The sequence below is a fragment of the Megalobrama amblycephala genome, linkage group LG13 (assembly GCF_018812025.1).
Source record: "Megalobrama amblycephala isolate DHTTF-2021 linkage group LG13, ASM1881202v1, whole genome shotgun sequence".
NCBI lineage: Eukaryota > Metazoa > Chordata > Actinopteri > Cypriniformes > Xenocyprididae > Megalobrama > Megalobrama amblycephala.
The window spans coordinates 22688344-22701775 of record NC_063056.1 but is presented as its reverse complement, the minus strand read 5'-3'; the positions used below and the strand labels follow the sequence as shown (position 1 = coordinate 22701775).

The window sequence follows — 13432 nt, the reverse complement described above, 5'->3', positions numbered from 1 at the left end:
GCATCAGAAACGAGTGATAAATGCCAAATTTTGAATAAAAATCCCTTAATTCGCAAAAAAGTTTTTGCGCTCGCTTGAGGTGGTTTTTGACTTGTGCAAAAAAGAGTTAATGCGAATAATTGGAGATGGAAACGCATTTTCTCAAATAAATTCTGTTGTAGCGAACATTAAACTCACATGTGACTAATCGTAATCGGCCGTTTCTGCTGATGGTGTTGTAACAGAAAACTTTACGTTTGATTCTGTTATGATGCATGTCCTCTTACGTGTGATGTTTAATAAAGTCGAGAAGAGTTCACTGAGTTTATTGTTTTCTTATTCATAAGTGAACCCTTCACTAACGCTCGGTCACAGTGTTTTATTTACCGTTGGTTAGGTTACCAATATGACCATAATCCGCTTGAACAACTTGTTGGAAACGCACCTAATTCGCATTTGTCTTTTTTTGCGAACTTTGAAAAGATTCGCTTCACGTTTAGATGGAAACCCAGCTACTGTCTGTATGTGTTCAAAACGCTTCATTTAAAACCATTGAGGACAACTCCGCAGATTCACTGACAATGGATAGAGCATGTGGGTCTGTCCATTTGACTGCTCATACTTCAAAGTAATGATCATGTTTATGTCTCAATGTGCTTGGAGCTCGTTCCATTTATAAAGCACAAATTAGTCAGAGAGAATGGGGAGTGGCGGGAAAGTGCTGACTAATGCGGCAGGCAGCCCGTCCAAACTCTCTGAGTGACTGAACGACCTTGTGTCGGTCAGGAAGAGACCCCTCCAGCGCACCGGCAGACAGGTGATCTGTCAGCTTTGTGCCGGTATAGCAGAGCCAGGGCAGAGCGAAGAGACGCAGCAGACACTGGAGGACACGCTCTCACACGTGTGCTCCTCACTGCAGTTTAATCTATCACACAAGGACAGTGGTCCTCTAATTCATCATGTGTTTTATTTTGCACTGGGCTTAAATCTCTCCCGTTCACGGCGGGAAGGAAGAGGAGAAGCCGAACTGCTTAACGAGTGAAAAATGGGCTCGATGCGCGTTCATCCTGCGGCAGGTCTCGAGTTTTAATCTAAGCGTGGTGGAAGCAGCTCAAGTTTGACTTCAGGTTGAACTTTCAGATTAATCCATGAAGCAGTTTATTATTTAAATGTGTGAAAGGGATTTTAGGGGACCGAAATTGAAACATTACTCTTAATGATGTCCCGAAATGCGGTTACATTATTTATCCCTGCAGTGGAGCTGTCGGTTCAAATTTATCCTAAAACTTCAACAAAAGGCAGTAGGGGCAAATATGCAGTCTCTTTTGGGAGCTTGATCTGTGCATTTGGAACCTAACATGGTGGACAAGAAGACACAGTATATCTGTTACTCAGGATTGCATCAGACACTTTGATGCTGATGTCATGTGTTTTCATATCAGTTTCTATCGCAATATGAAGGAGAACATTACCTCCATTTACAAGCATTGTTTAGATTAGGAGACTGTTGCTTTCAGGTTTGCCTTTGCCTTGTCCTCTCTCACTTTAAACATAATCTTTCACAGTGATTTGGATCATTTCCTCCATAGCCTCCACTGAGTAGCCAAAATGCTAATGCTATTGCTGTTTCTTTGGTCTTATTATTCCTGTTGTATCAGTAACAGATACCAGGGCTCCAAAATGTGTAGTTTACATAAAAATACACCATCCAATCTGAACTTTTACCCTCAAATATAACCGCACTCTCAGAAACCGACCACTCAGTGATGTCATTTATTTCAAGAGAAATGTGACCCTACACCAACAATCTTATTGGAACTTTTCAGTTTAACAAAAGAGCAATTTTTCTTGGGTGTAAACTCAAAAGGATAGTTCATCCAAAAATGAAAATACAATAAATTGACATGAAAGCACCCATTACCCAGCATGCTTTGCAACTGGGTTTTAACATATATAAAAGTCTTTGGTTAAGGTGTCTGAATTTTCAGTATTAAAAAAATAGTCCATATGAGTATGTGCCTATAGTTTTAAGACACCAAAATTTAAAGGGGTGATGAACTGAGAAATCAAATTTTCCTTGAGCTTTTGACATATAAGAGGTCATCATACTATAAGAATATCCTGTAAGTTTCAGAGCTGAAAACTTCCTTGTTAGTCCAATAAAAGCTTTAATTGACACCAGACCCAGAAAACGACAGGATTTACAAAGTGGGGATCTATGACGTCAAAAGGGCAGCAAGCACCACCTCAGCAACAAGCACCTACTTCATCCCTGCCTGTTTAGCCCCGCCCACCGATTCGCACATGACATGCAATAAATAACATAGGCCTACATGCTAAACCAGATTGAGCTACCAAGCAATAAACATGCCGTTGAGGATTACAAAATATTGTGCAGTGCCTGGACTCGACAGTAACGCAACAATATGTAAGTTTTTAATTCTAATGCCTGATCTGATATGTAATGATTCATGTACAGTCAGATGTTCTTTGTCTGTGTGTCAGTAAATCACACTCGTGACTAAACGTCAACTTGCGTTGTTTCTCTTAGTAGGATGAAAATAATCTGTTATTTAACGGTGATTAAATTATATAAAGAAAATGATCAAAGTATGTCAATCAAAGCTGTCAATCAAACAGCTTGAGTTTATCAGTGACTGACGTGCAAAACTCCCGTTTAATTCAACGAATCTCTTAGTTATATCACGTTTGCACTGTTAGTGAAGATGAAAGCATTTGTTAGTGTGCAGAAATTAAGTTTCATGTGCTCAAAAACATGTCTGTGATCAGCTACAGTGTTCATCTCTGCAACCTTTCATGCCACAATCTAAATATAGTGCCGTAGATCTAAACGTAATACAACACTTTTCATGATTAGTTATCCTTGAGAGCTGTAATAGTAAAAACACGCTAAAAGAGAGAGTAATAGCAAAGTCCCTTTAAGACAAGTCATTTCACTCGGCGGCCATCTTTGAAACGCCTCTCAGGCATCCTGGGCATCATGCAATCTCTTTGAATGGGGAAACATCAAATTCTCCAAAACTGTTCGCCAACCTTATGATTAAATTTCATATTTGAAATCACCAATGAAATCTAACAACAACCGGCTAATAAATTTAGTTTCTAAACGCTCGAATCATGACAATAAAACTGTATTTTTCAGGCTGGATCAAGCTAAATGCGCGTCTCTTCGGAGGCGCGCGTCTGACTGTTTCTATAGAAACCGATGATTCTAACTCCGCTGAAGTGACGCGAAGACTTTACCAGTCGGCGATTGGCTCTTATTTAGAAGGCGGGACTTATTCCGCCATATTGCGCGTTACACTTTCTCCCATTCAAAACAATACGAGTGACACATCTTGTGTTATTCTATAGTCTTTGGTAATACTTGGCTATTTCAAATGGAACGATGTCAGCCAATCACAGCAGTGTGTGTTTACGCTGAAGTCTCACAGCAGACACGCCCCTTAAAACAAAGCGTTCAAACCAGAGGACTAAAATCAGGGTAGGAAAAATGCCTTTTATTTCTAAATTATGATAATTTTGGATGTAAAAAACATACTAACATTATAAGTGCACCCCAGGAAACATTATAAAACAATAAAACAATGCAGTTCATGACCACTTTAAGTTGTAATTCATTGATAATTTTTCCTTCCAGTGAGCTGTTCAAGTTAGTGAGTTGAACCGAATCAGTGAGATTTTTGGATTAATCAAAATTTTGTGAACTGGATCAAAAGATTTTGAAAAGGTGTGATAAAAATTCATCTATGGGTTGAAAATTGTTACTTCTATCATTGATGTATCAAGGAAAACTAGGATGGATGTCCAGAAATGCAATGAATAAGGACAGTGAATATTTTTTTTTTTACATGGCCACAGTTCTGATTTATTTTCATTGTAAATTCACACTTTGGGAAAGCCAGTCATACAGGAACGACATGACAATGAATAAATGATGACAGAATTAAAATTTTTTGTGTGAACTATTTCTGTAATTGACTATAAAAGGTCTTTGAACAAAAGTTAAAGTACTTAGTGAGCAAAGCTATGAGTCACTAACTAAGTCTCTAATGCCATGATAAACAGATTAAACTGCCCAAGATCAGCATGGCTGAGGTGGCAGGTGTGGGCCATCAAACAACTTTAGGCTGAGAGGATTGCACAGTGCCAGGATCACACGTCCAACACACAGCGGGGGCTGTGAGAGGAGCCCATCAAGATTCACGGCTTCTATGCTTGACTCTCTCGCATTCAGACTGTTCTGGGTAGTTTAATTAACACCTTCTCTAGCTAAAATGAGCCCAGGCCAAAGTGTTCCCCAACATAGGAGAGGAGGACAGGCTGGCCAGGCCTCCGGGTGAGGCCACCCTCTCTGCGTTTGATGAATGAGCTGCTTGACAGCAGGACTTTTTTGGGCCCCTCTTCAGTCTGGCTGCCAGCATCCTCCCCCCAGCCCTCTTCCTTTGAATTCTGATTTATACATCTGGTCCATTTCTTCCTGTGTGAGCAACCAGACCAGAGGAACCGCAGACTTTACTGTATCAGCCTCAATTGCGATGCAAAACCCAGGACCCTGCTTAACTGGCCCCGGTTTTCAACCGTCCCTCATGTAATGGATCCTGACAGGGCTCCATTCTCATGTTCATCATGGCATGATTGAATTGGCAGAGCTAAACTAGCATGTAAATGGCGACTATGGTTCCTGCACCATGATAGAGTAATTGTAGAGTGACTCTGAGGGACAGCAGAGACTCCCATGACATTCATTGTGCTTGACATTCCTGACGTGCACCTAAATCTCTCTCTACTTCCTTTTATCTCTTCATCCTTCTCCTGTCAGTACATCTTTCCATCCGTTCATCACTCTTTTCACATTTCTCCGAAACCAGCTCTTTTTGCCTTCAGGATGGTTGTGAGCTAGTCGAGTTTAAAGTGCTTCTGCTGTTAAAAATCTTCTTACCTAATTTTTCCCTATAGGAAATAAAGACTTCCACACACGTCTTTGTTCTTTCTGGTTTTTACATCTATCCTTTAGTCCTATGTTTAGATGTTGAGCTTTAAAGTGTGTGTCAGGGTTATTTTTCAGCCTCTCTGTAAAAAGTTAAAGCTAGCGAAAAGCTATTGTTGGACGGATCACAAAATAAGACACAGTGAATCCTACCTTGGAAATGCATTGATGAGGGCTGCAAATTATAAGACTGACTAAGGATAAACATACAAATTAGATGAGACGTACTCTGAGTCACTTCAGAAATATGCTTTGTTGACATTGTTTTTTTTAGCAACTGGGAAGTACTGTGCATAAAGAGTGCCTCATTATCTACTGCATGACAAGTCATTTGCTTTGTTCCAAAACCTAGTGAGCTGCCTATGTAGGCAGCATCCTAAGGTGTGTGACGGCTGTTGAAAATTATGCTTAATTATGCTGCCTCCTAAAATACTTAGTTTTGGCCAAAATCTAAAGCATCATTGAATGTATTAATGTATCATTGAATATTACTTAATATTTCTGTGCACTTTGTACATTTGTGCTTGTTAGAGTATGTTAGCCTATCATCACACTAACATAAAACTCTACTAAAATCAATTGCGAGATGTACAAAGCTCTATTTGTATGATGTATAGAGTTGCATGTGTAATCCAACTTGAGGTCCCATGATGGTTAAGATGCTGCCACAGAAGGGAGCAGACAGAGAGGCAGCTCACTGTTTTGGAACAGAGCTATTTGAGTGGTATTGCTATCAGTTTTCCTTAAAATGCAGCTTAATTCAGTTTAATTGCTCTTCCAGCCTGGCCAAGCTCATGTTTAGCTGGTTTAACTGGCCATCCAATTGGTTTCCCAGTCCAAAACCAGCCTGACCAGGCTGCGAGGCCAACTAAGACCAGCAAACCAGCTTAGGCTGGTTTAAGAATTTCAGCAAGGTTCATTCAGATGAACTACTTTTGGATACTTGATAATATGGTCATGGAAAAAGAGAAAAGAATATATATTTGGACCAACTTCAAAAGTCTGGTGTTTCTTATTTACTTAAAAATATATTGTTTTATTTTTGTTATGTGATGTGGCTAGTGTTTTATATCAAAAACACTTTTAATCAAAGTTTGACATTTTATGAGGGTTTTGGAGCTGATGTCAGCCTTCTGGTTCTGGCATTTACAAAGCTCACAAAACTTACCTTTTTACAAGGGCACAAAATAAGGGTCATAAAATGTATAAGCAAAATAAATTATATGACAAAAGGTTCAACTCAAATGATGCCAATATAATCAATAATTATTTCAACATACGGCAGATTTTAAACACGAGAGCTGTGAGGCTTTTTTTTTTTTTTTTTCTGTCACTTCAAAGAAAATGAGACCTGCTGGGGAGAGTTGAAAACATTTGGGGCACAAAATAGAGATGTAAACAGATCAGTGCATATCTGCAAGAAAAAATAAGCCATCAGCCTAACCTTCTTTACACACTTCTGCCTGCTTCTCATCACAGATCCAGAGGAAAATGAGAATCCTCGGGCTTGGAACATGAAAGACATCAGTGCTGAGTTTTCTCCCCAGAGGTTTGGTCACACCAGTGTTTTGAGATGGAAATGAGGCCGGAAGCAGCTCTGATTGTGTACTTCAATGCTGCTAGTGTCTTCATCAAAAGGAAAACTGTTTAGCTAAAGCAGAAATGGATAAGTTAGGAATAGTTCACCCCAAAATGAAAATTCTGTTATCATTTACTCACCCTCATGTCGTTCCAAACACTTCTGTGGAACACAAAGGGAGATATCATTCAGGATCTGTCAAGCACCAAAAAAAAAAAAAAAAAAAAAATCCATACAATGCAAGTCTGCTGACATTGCAACTTTATACAAGAAACAGAAATTTAAGACATTAGTCACTAGAAATCTTCCCCTTGGTCATTTGCAGTTCCACATATTCAAACTTGGTGTGGAGACACAGGAGAACATTTTCATGCAGCAAATCTGAAAATTTGCAAGATTTGAATGACAGAAATGATGACAAAATTTTCATTTTTGTCTGAATATCCCTTTACCCACACTATTTGGAAAGTTAGGATACTGGTCTATATATAGATTGGAGAGGAACAGGAAAGAGAGAGTGTGTGGGAAGAGGATGTTACATATTGTAAGGCAAAATGAAACTTGTGCTGAATAAGTACTTTCTATCCATCTCCATTTCAACCCGAAACTTTGTTCTATCACTTTTGAGAACTGTGGTTTCTCTTCAAATCCAAAGCATATTCTGTGGACTTGCACTGTAGACAACACAGGAACTCAACCAGTAACCACTCACACTGAATTCCCAGAGCTCTCACTTAAAAAAAAAAAAAAAAAAAAAAGCTCAGTAATCTTTACAGAAACAGAAGGTATGAATGTATTAACCAGTAAAAACCTCAACAATTGATGATCATAATAATTAATAATCCTTTTAAAGGTCCCGTTCTTCGTGATCCCATGTTTCAAACTTTAGTTAGTGTGTAATGTTGTTGTTAGAGTATAAATAAAATCTGTAAAATTTTAAAGCTCAAAGTCCAATGCCAAGCGAGATATTTTATTTAACACAAGTCGCCTACATCGAACGGCCAGTTTGGACTACATCCCTCTACTTCCTTCTTTAATGACGTCACTAAAACAGTTTTTTGACTAACCTCCGCCCACAGGAATACACAAGAGTTGCGTTTGTAGAGTGTGTTTGTCGCCATGTCGTCGAAACGCTGTTATTTTCATCCCGCAGTCCAATCACCGGGTCTGATTCCGGCTCAAATTGATAGGGTAAAATCAAAGACATGTTTACAATAACACTGAGCGCGTGCATCTCCACGTTATGGTAAGAGGCGTGACCTTTCCGGGCAAGGTTCGCTAAGCTGCTGTCGAATCACAACACAGGAACCGCTGGCACAATCAGAACTCGTTACGTATTTCTGAAGGAGGGACTTCATAGAACAAGGAAGTCATCAGCCCGTTTTTATGACAGTGGAAACAGCGGTATACAGATAAGTAAATAATGTGAAAAATAGTGTGTTTTTTTACACGCAAAACATGAACACATCATGTTATTTTGCACACTATAAACACAATCAAAGCTTCAAAAAACCACGAAAAACGGAACCTTTAAAATTAAGGAGATTATAAAAAAGTGTTTTTTGGAATTTTTATTACAGTGAATTGCTGCACTGTAAAAAATATTTTCGAGATTTGTTATCGTAACATTTTTTTCCTTTTCAACTTCGATAATTAATGTAGTTCAGATAACATAATATTTTGAGTTTCTGTTGATTAAACCAATCGCCTTCATTGCATTAACTTAACCAACCAGTGAAACCAACAATTCTTTTTTACAGTGTGGGAATCACACGGCCCAGGCTCATTAGAAAAACGTACCTGTGTCAACATTTTTGCAAAATACAAAATAGGCCTACTTTGCGTCGTGCACGTTTCATGACAGTTTCAAAGTGAAATGTCCAGTGAGCGGCGCTAAAGCGTGTTTAGTTTTTTTCCGGAACAGATGAACGTGAATATGGCAACGTTTTATTGTGTTGGAGTTTGTATGTATCACCTCAGTTCTGAATTGAAAAATTCGGTGAGTGGCGCTAAAAGCTTAATGCTCCATCACATTTAATAACATACACCTACACTAAACCCTAAACCTACCTGATAGTGTTAACAAAAGCAAATGTGATCTAAAAACACAATCGTAACCATGGTGTTTTAGCTTGTTTTTGAACTCTTGTCTTTGCGCTCTTTTACCGTGACTCGTCATTCACAGGATTCGTACCCGAGCTCTTCGCAACGCAAATACACTTCTGTACCAGCTGAGCTACCGAACAAACTTGTTACATCAGTAAAACTGAACATCTGGACAGCTGGGTAAGTGATGCAAACTCCAAAATATATTTGTTAATCATGCATATGGTAAAAAGTGTTCTGAGGTCATAACATTATTGTACAAGGAGCCGTGTGAAAACAAGTCTTTATTAATCCATAATCTGGCCCCAATTGTGTGTGAAAACAATTAAAAGAGCTTGCTGTTTTACTGCCTCTAGTGTTCATCTCTGTTAGAAACTGCAGTGATGTACGTATTTTGCATTTTGCAAAAATGTTGACACAGGTATGTTTTACCAGTGAGTCTGTGTTGCAACCACAGCTACCTCTTCTAAAACATAAATGTAACAAGATATTTTTAAAAAAAATAATGATTATAGTGTAAAACTTTACGCCAGATTGTCCCTTTAACAAAAGGTAATTGCAGGTCCAGGTAAGTTTCATTCCCAGTTCAATTTTCATAGGTGGATCGGCCTAACCGCAATGTGCAACATGTTTAATGAGGAAGATAAGGATTAAGACATTGATGAAATAGATACTGCCATTCTCTGCCCTGCAGTGCAAACATGAAGGGAAGTGGGTGAATTACGACACACAATGTCTGCCTGCAGTGATTTTGTAATTACAGTGGAAGTCACCATATTTCTTACCATTAATATGGCATGAAAATCCCTAGGGGAGCTGTCAAATTCCCACAAAACAAAGCATCATGGGTAGGTGGCGCTGATGATAATCTTAAACCTTTCTTCTCTAACTGGAAAATGTATTCTGAAAGATCCCCCCCAAAAAAAGCAGCACTGTTACATCTTCTGAGAAGCAAGCTACTAACTTACAAATGTACGGTGAGATACAGTACATGCTGAATCAGTTATTTGAAACTATAAAATAATGTTGACGTGCCCTTTAAAGGATCAGCAATATTATTTACATGTAAATTGACAATAAGATTGTTTTCAGGATGGGTGCTATTTTATACATCCTCGCAACCATGCTGAGTCAGAGAACAGAAAGTGCTTGAGCAGGAGCTGTGGATTATGTAAACCAGACAATTTAATGTTGTTGCAGGACAAGGATGTTTAAGTTCATGGCATCCTTTACGGGAGCAGCTCGTTCCCTCGTTCCCTGATCTGCTGCACTCTGGAGTCTCTCCTGTCATTAAACTCACCAAGTGGAAAAACAGAAACCATCATGGCAAAGAGCTTTTCGCAGCTGCTTCCAGGGAGACAATCCTCTAAACGGCCATCTTCCTAATATAACACCTGATAGAACAACTGTGCAAGGAACACAACATTAGGACATGCAATTGATAACGCATTTCCAGTTACATTCTAATAACTGTATGTTTAGCAGGGATGCCAAATTATTCAAAAGATGTAATTTAATTACATGAAATGCTGATTAACTTAACATAAAAAAAGCCTCAAATGAAGATAATATATGAAATTACTGAATTGACATTACAATGAGTGAACATATTGTTTGTTTCAAGTCCAAAACCTTTATTTTTATTGCACATTTTCATAATAAATTGCATTAAATTAACACTTATTAACTATTTAATCAGCCTTAATTAATTATATTTATTGTATGCAACAAATAATGTGTAAACAACATTTTTAAGTAAAACATTACTATGCAAATACAGAAATATCTTTAAATTGTAGTCTATATATATACAATATATTTATGTTAATATATTTTAGGATTTATGTTATAATATTTTCATTTTAATTTAATTTTAATATTATAATATTTATTTTAAAGAAGACTATAAAATGATAATCAGTTCCAAACAATATAAATAAATAAATACTTAAGTATACGGATTAAAAAAAATATATGAATCTGAATGATAAAAGCTTCTGTGCACTTTATTAATTCTTAATGCAGCGACAAAAAAGAGAGAATCCATTAGCCTTTACTCCAGCTCTCTAAGATAGACTGAACAGCATATAGTTGTATGATGGCACTCAGCCAGTGTCCCATCAAAGGACCATTTTCATTCAAAGGTTTATTTTTGGAAAGAAAGATGTCTTTTTTATCCTCCTTCCATCTTCTTACATCCCTTTGTCTGGTTAATGCAGAGAAATAATAGGGTGGTTTAAGCTCTCAAGCTCTATATGTTCTGAATGAAGTCGCCTTTTCCACAGTGGTAAACTGTGTTACTGTATATACAGTCTGTATCTCTTTTTGTCTCACTGACCAGGAGTTGGGGGGTCTTTTCCAGTGGTACGCAGGCAGTCTGCACTCCGCTGCTCTGTAATCAGCAGTGAAAACACATTTCACGGGCCTGATTACCCAGGGCGCCTGCACAAGTACAGAGACAGGACCTGGAGTCTGCCTTACACACTCCTGCTTATAACAAACTGATGTATGATCCCTTCATCAAAGTTCTCTCTCCAGCAGGGGTGAGGACTGGGAAAAAGGCTTTGGACCTCTAGGGTTCATGGGAACATGGCGGTGGTGATGGCTTTGGAAAATTCTCTCTGTGTCTCTCGCCTGCTGTTCGACAGGCCCAGTGGAAGCCTTTCAAGTAAAGCTTAAGCAACCAAAAACCATATTTGTTAGAGAAATACAATTTGGGATCCGGAAAATGGCAATGGGTCCTCGTTGAAATCTACAGTCAATCTTGTTTTCATTTCCGAGGCCTTGTGTGCCACTTTTCTCAGTATCGCAGTCTGAAAATTGCACCTCCATTTTGTAATTATTTCTGCATGGGCCCGGCGTGAGGAATGACATTAGAGGAGATGATTACGACCTAGTGGATGTGGAGCTCAGATGAGGAAACATTAATTCCCAGGCACATGCACACGTTTCAACACACATTCTTGAATATTGCACACATCTTTTTCAAAAGCTCTTTGTGCCAAATGTGACTGCTTAGACACCAGTGTTTTGGGGGATAGGGGGGTGTTGCTGGGGGGTTGACAAACTAAAAGTAGTGTCACTAGTAAATTAACTAGATTTTTTAGTAGTGTGCAGCTCAGCTTTTTTCTAAACTAGCAGTTCTCAGTTAGTCTGTCACGGATCCAAACAATCCATTCTCAAAGAGGGAAAAAATTCTAAATGCAAGGGGTAACTTCCGTTAAGCTGTAAACAATCAGTGAATGTCTCGCTCTATGAAAGCAATAATACGTTTTTTGTTTTGTTTTTTAAACTGGGTACAATGAGATGACATTATAGCCTACTACTCACCCTTCAATCACCAAACATTAAAAGGATATTTAAAAGTGTAAAAGCATCAGCAAGGTACTTTCAACAGACAATGAATAATCCCAAAAGTGCGATTTTTTTTTTTTTTTCCCCACAGCAATAATTGACAATTAAAATTAAATATCACTGTTGTAATATATATATCTGTATTATGTAACATACGTTGCCTTAATAAAAAATGCTCATTAACTTCAGCATTGCATGATACTACAAGATACTCAAAGTGATTTCCGTCATTTTGACAGATAATAAATTGTATTTACCTGAAAGAGATGTGAGGATTTAAGGAGAAAAACAAGATATTCTTCGTGCATTCCAGTGAGTTATTAATGGGATATAACGTAAATTAAATCGGGAGAACAGACCCCAAATGTGCAGTATATGTTGTCCTTTTTCATACTATCACAGCGGAATCCAAAAGGGAAAAAAAAGAAAATAATCATGAGGAAAAGAATGCAGCGACTGAAAAGAGCTTGTGCCACAGATATTCATAACATGTCACGTTAAAATACCAAGCGTTACGCTACATTCTCATGATATGATATGAGACAAAATCATCTCATGATATGATATGAGACAAAATCATCTCATGATATGTCATGACACAAATTAAAACATGAAGGAAAATTGATAGCTCATTCAGTCAAACTGACAGATAAGCTTTATTTATTGTGCAAACGTATGATTTTAAATTATTTGCTCTAGTCTTTTTGAATGGAAGTTCTCCAAACCGGAGGTGCCACCCATAATTCAAAACGCAGTAGGCTCATCAGGAATAAGGTGGATACTATTTCATCTAAATAAATTTAAAATAAAACACTAAAATCAATCCTTTTAAATGATACAAGTGAATGTTAGCATCAAAAAATCTTTCATTTTGAAATAGCTGGTCGATGAGTCAATGATACAATGACACTCACCATTTTTTCATACCAGAATGAATCAGTAAACATTTACAAAAGAAGTGAAAAAACTGTCATTGAATCAATTGTTCAAAAACAATGACTCATAAAGACAGACACTGGTTTCATGGATGAATAAATCTGTGTTATTGAGCAAATTGGCTGAATGAATGATTATTTGTTGCCACCTCTGGCGTAACGATGTAACCTGCAACCACAAGTGCACATTCAAACAATCTGCCTGGATCATGCAAATGCCGCCATGTTGGACATATCAGCACTTTTGGAATGAGGCTCAATCTGCCAATCAGATTTAATGACCAAAAATGTTGTGAAATTACATGAACTGTTTCTTTAATATTCAAAAACCTAATGCCTTCATAAATAGCTTCAATTAGCCAGTTTTTTTTTAGTAGCTAGTAGTGTGGCTAACTATGTTTTCAAAAGTCTAGCTTGACTTTAAAGTATGAGTAGCCCAGTTTGACAAGCTACAGTTTCAAAGTAGCT

At 37.9% G+C, this 13432-nt stretch overlaps 1 long non-coding RNA gene across 3 annotated transcripts in view; it reads right to left on the bottom strand.

Annotated features, from left to right (window-relative positions):
- LOC125243179 overlaps positions 1–13432 on the bottom strand; it is a 29028-nt gene that overhangs the window by 11511 nt on the left and 4085 nt on the right. For 2 of the 3 annotated variants that reach the window (XR_007178987.1, XR_007178988.1), the window contains exons 3-5: positions 9461–9578; positions 6710–6764; positions 6435–6641 (exon numbers count right to left, since the gene is read on the bottom strand). This is a non-coding gene — a long non-coding RNA (uncharacterized LOC125243179). Of the gene's footprint in view, positions 1–6434; positions 6642–6709; positions 6765–9460; positions 9579–9975; positions 10082–11013; positions 12084–13432 lie in introns of those variants that run through there. The other variant, XR_007178989.1, reaches the window with a different exon arrangement.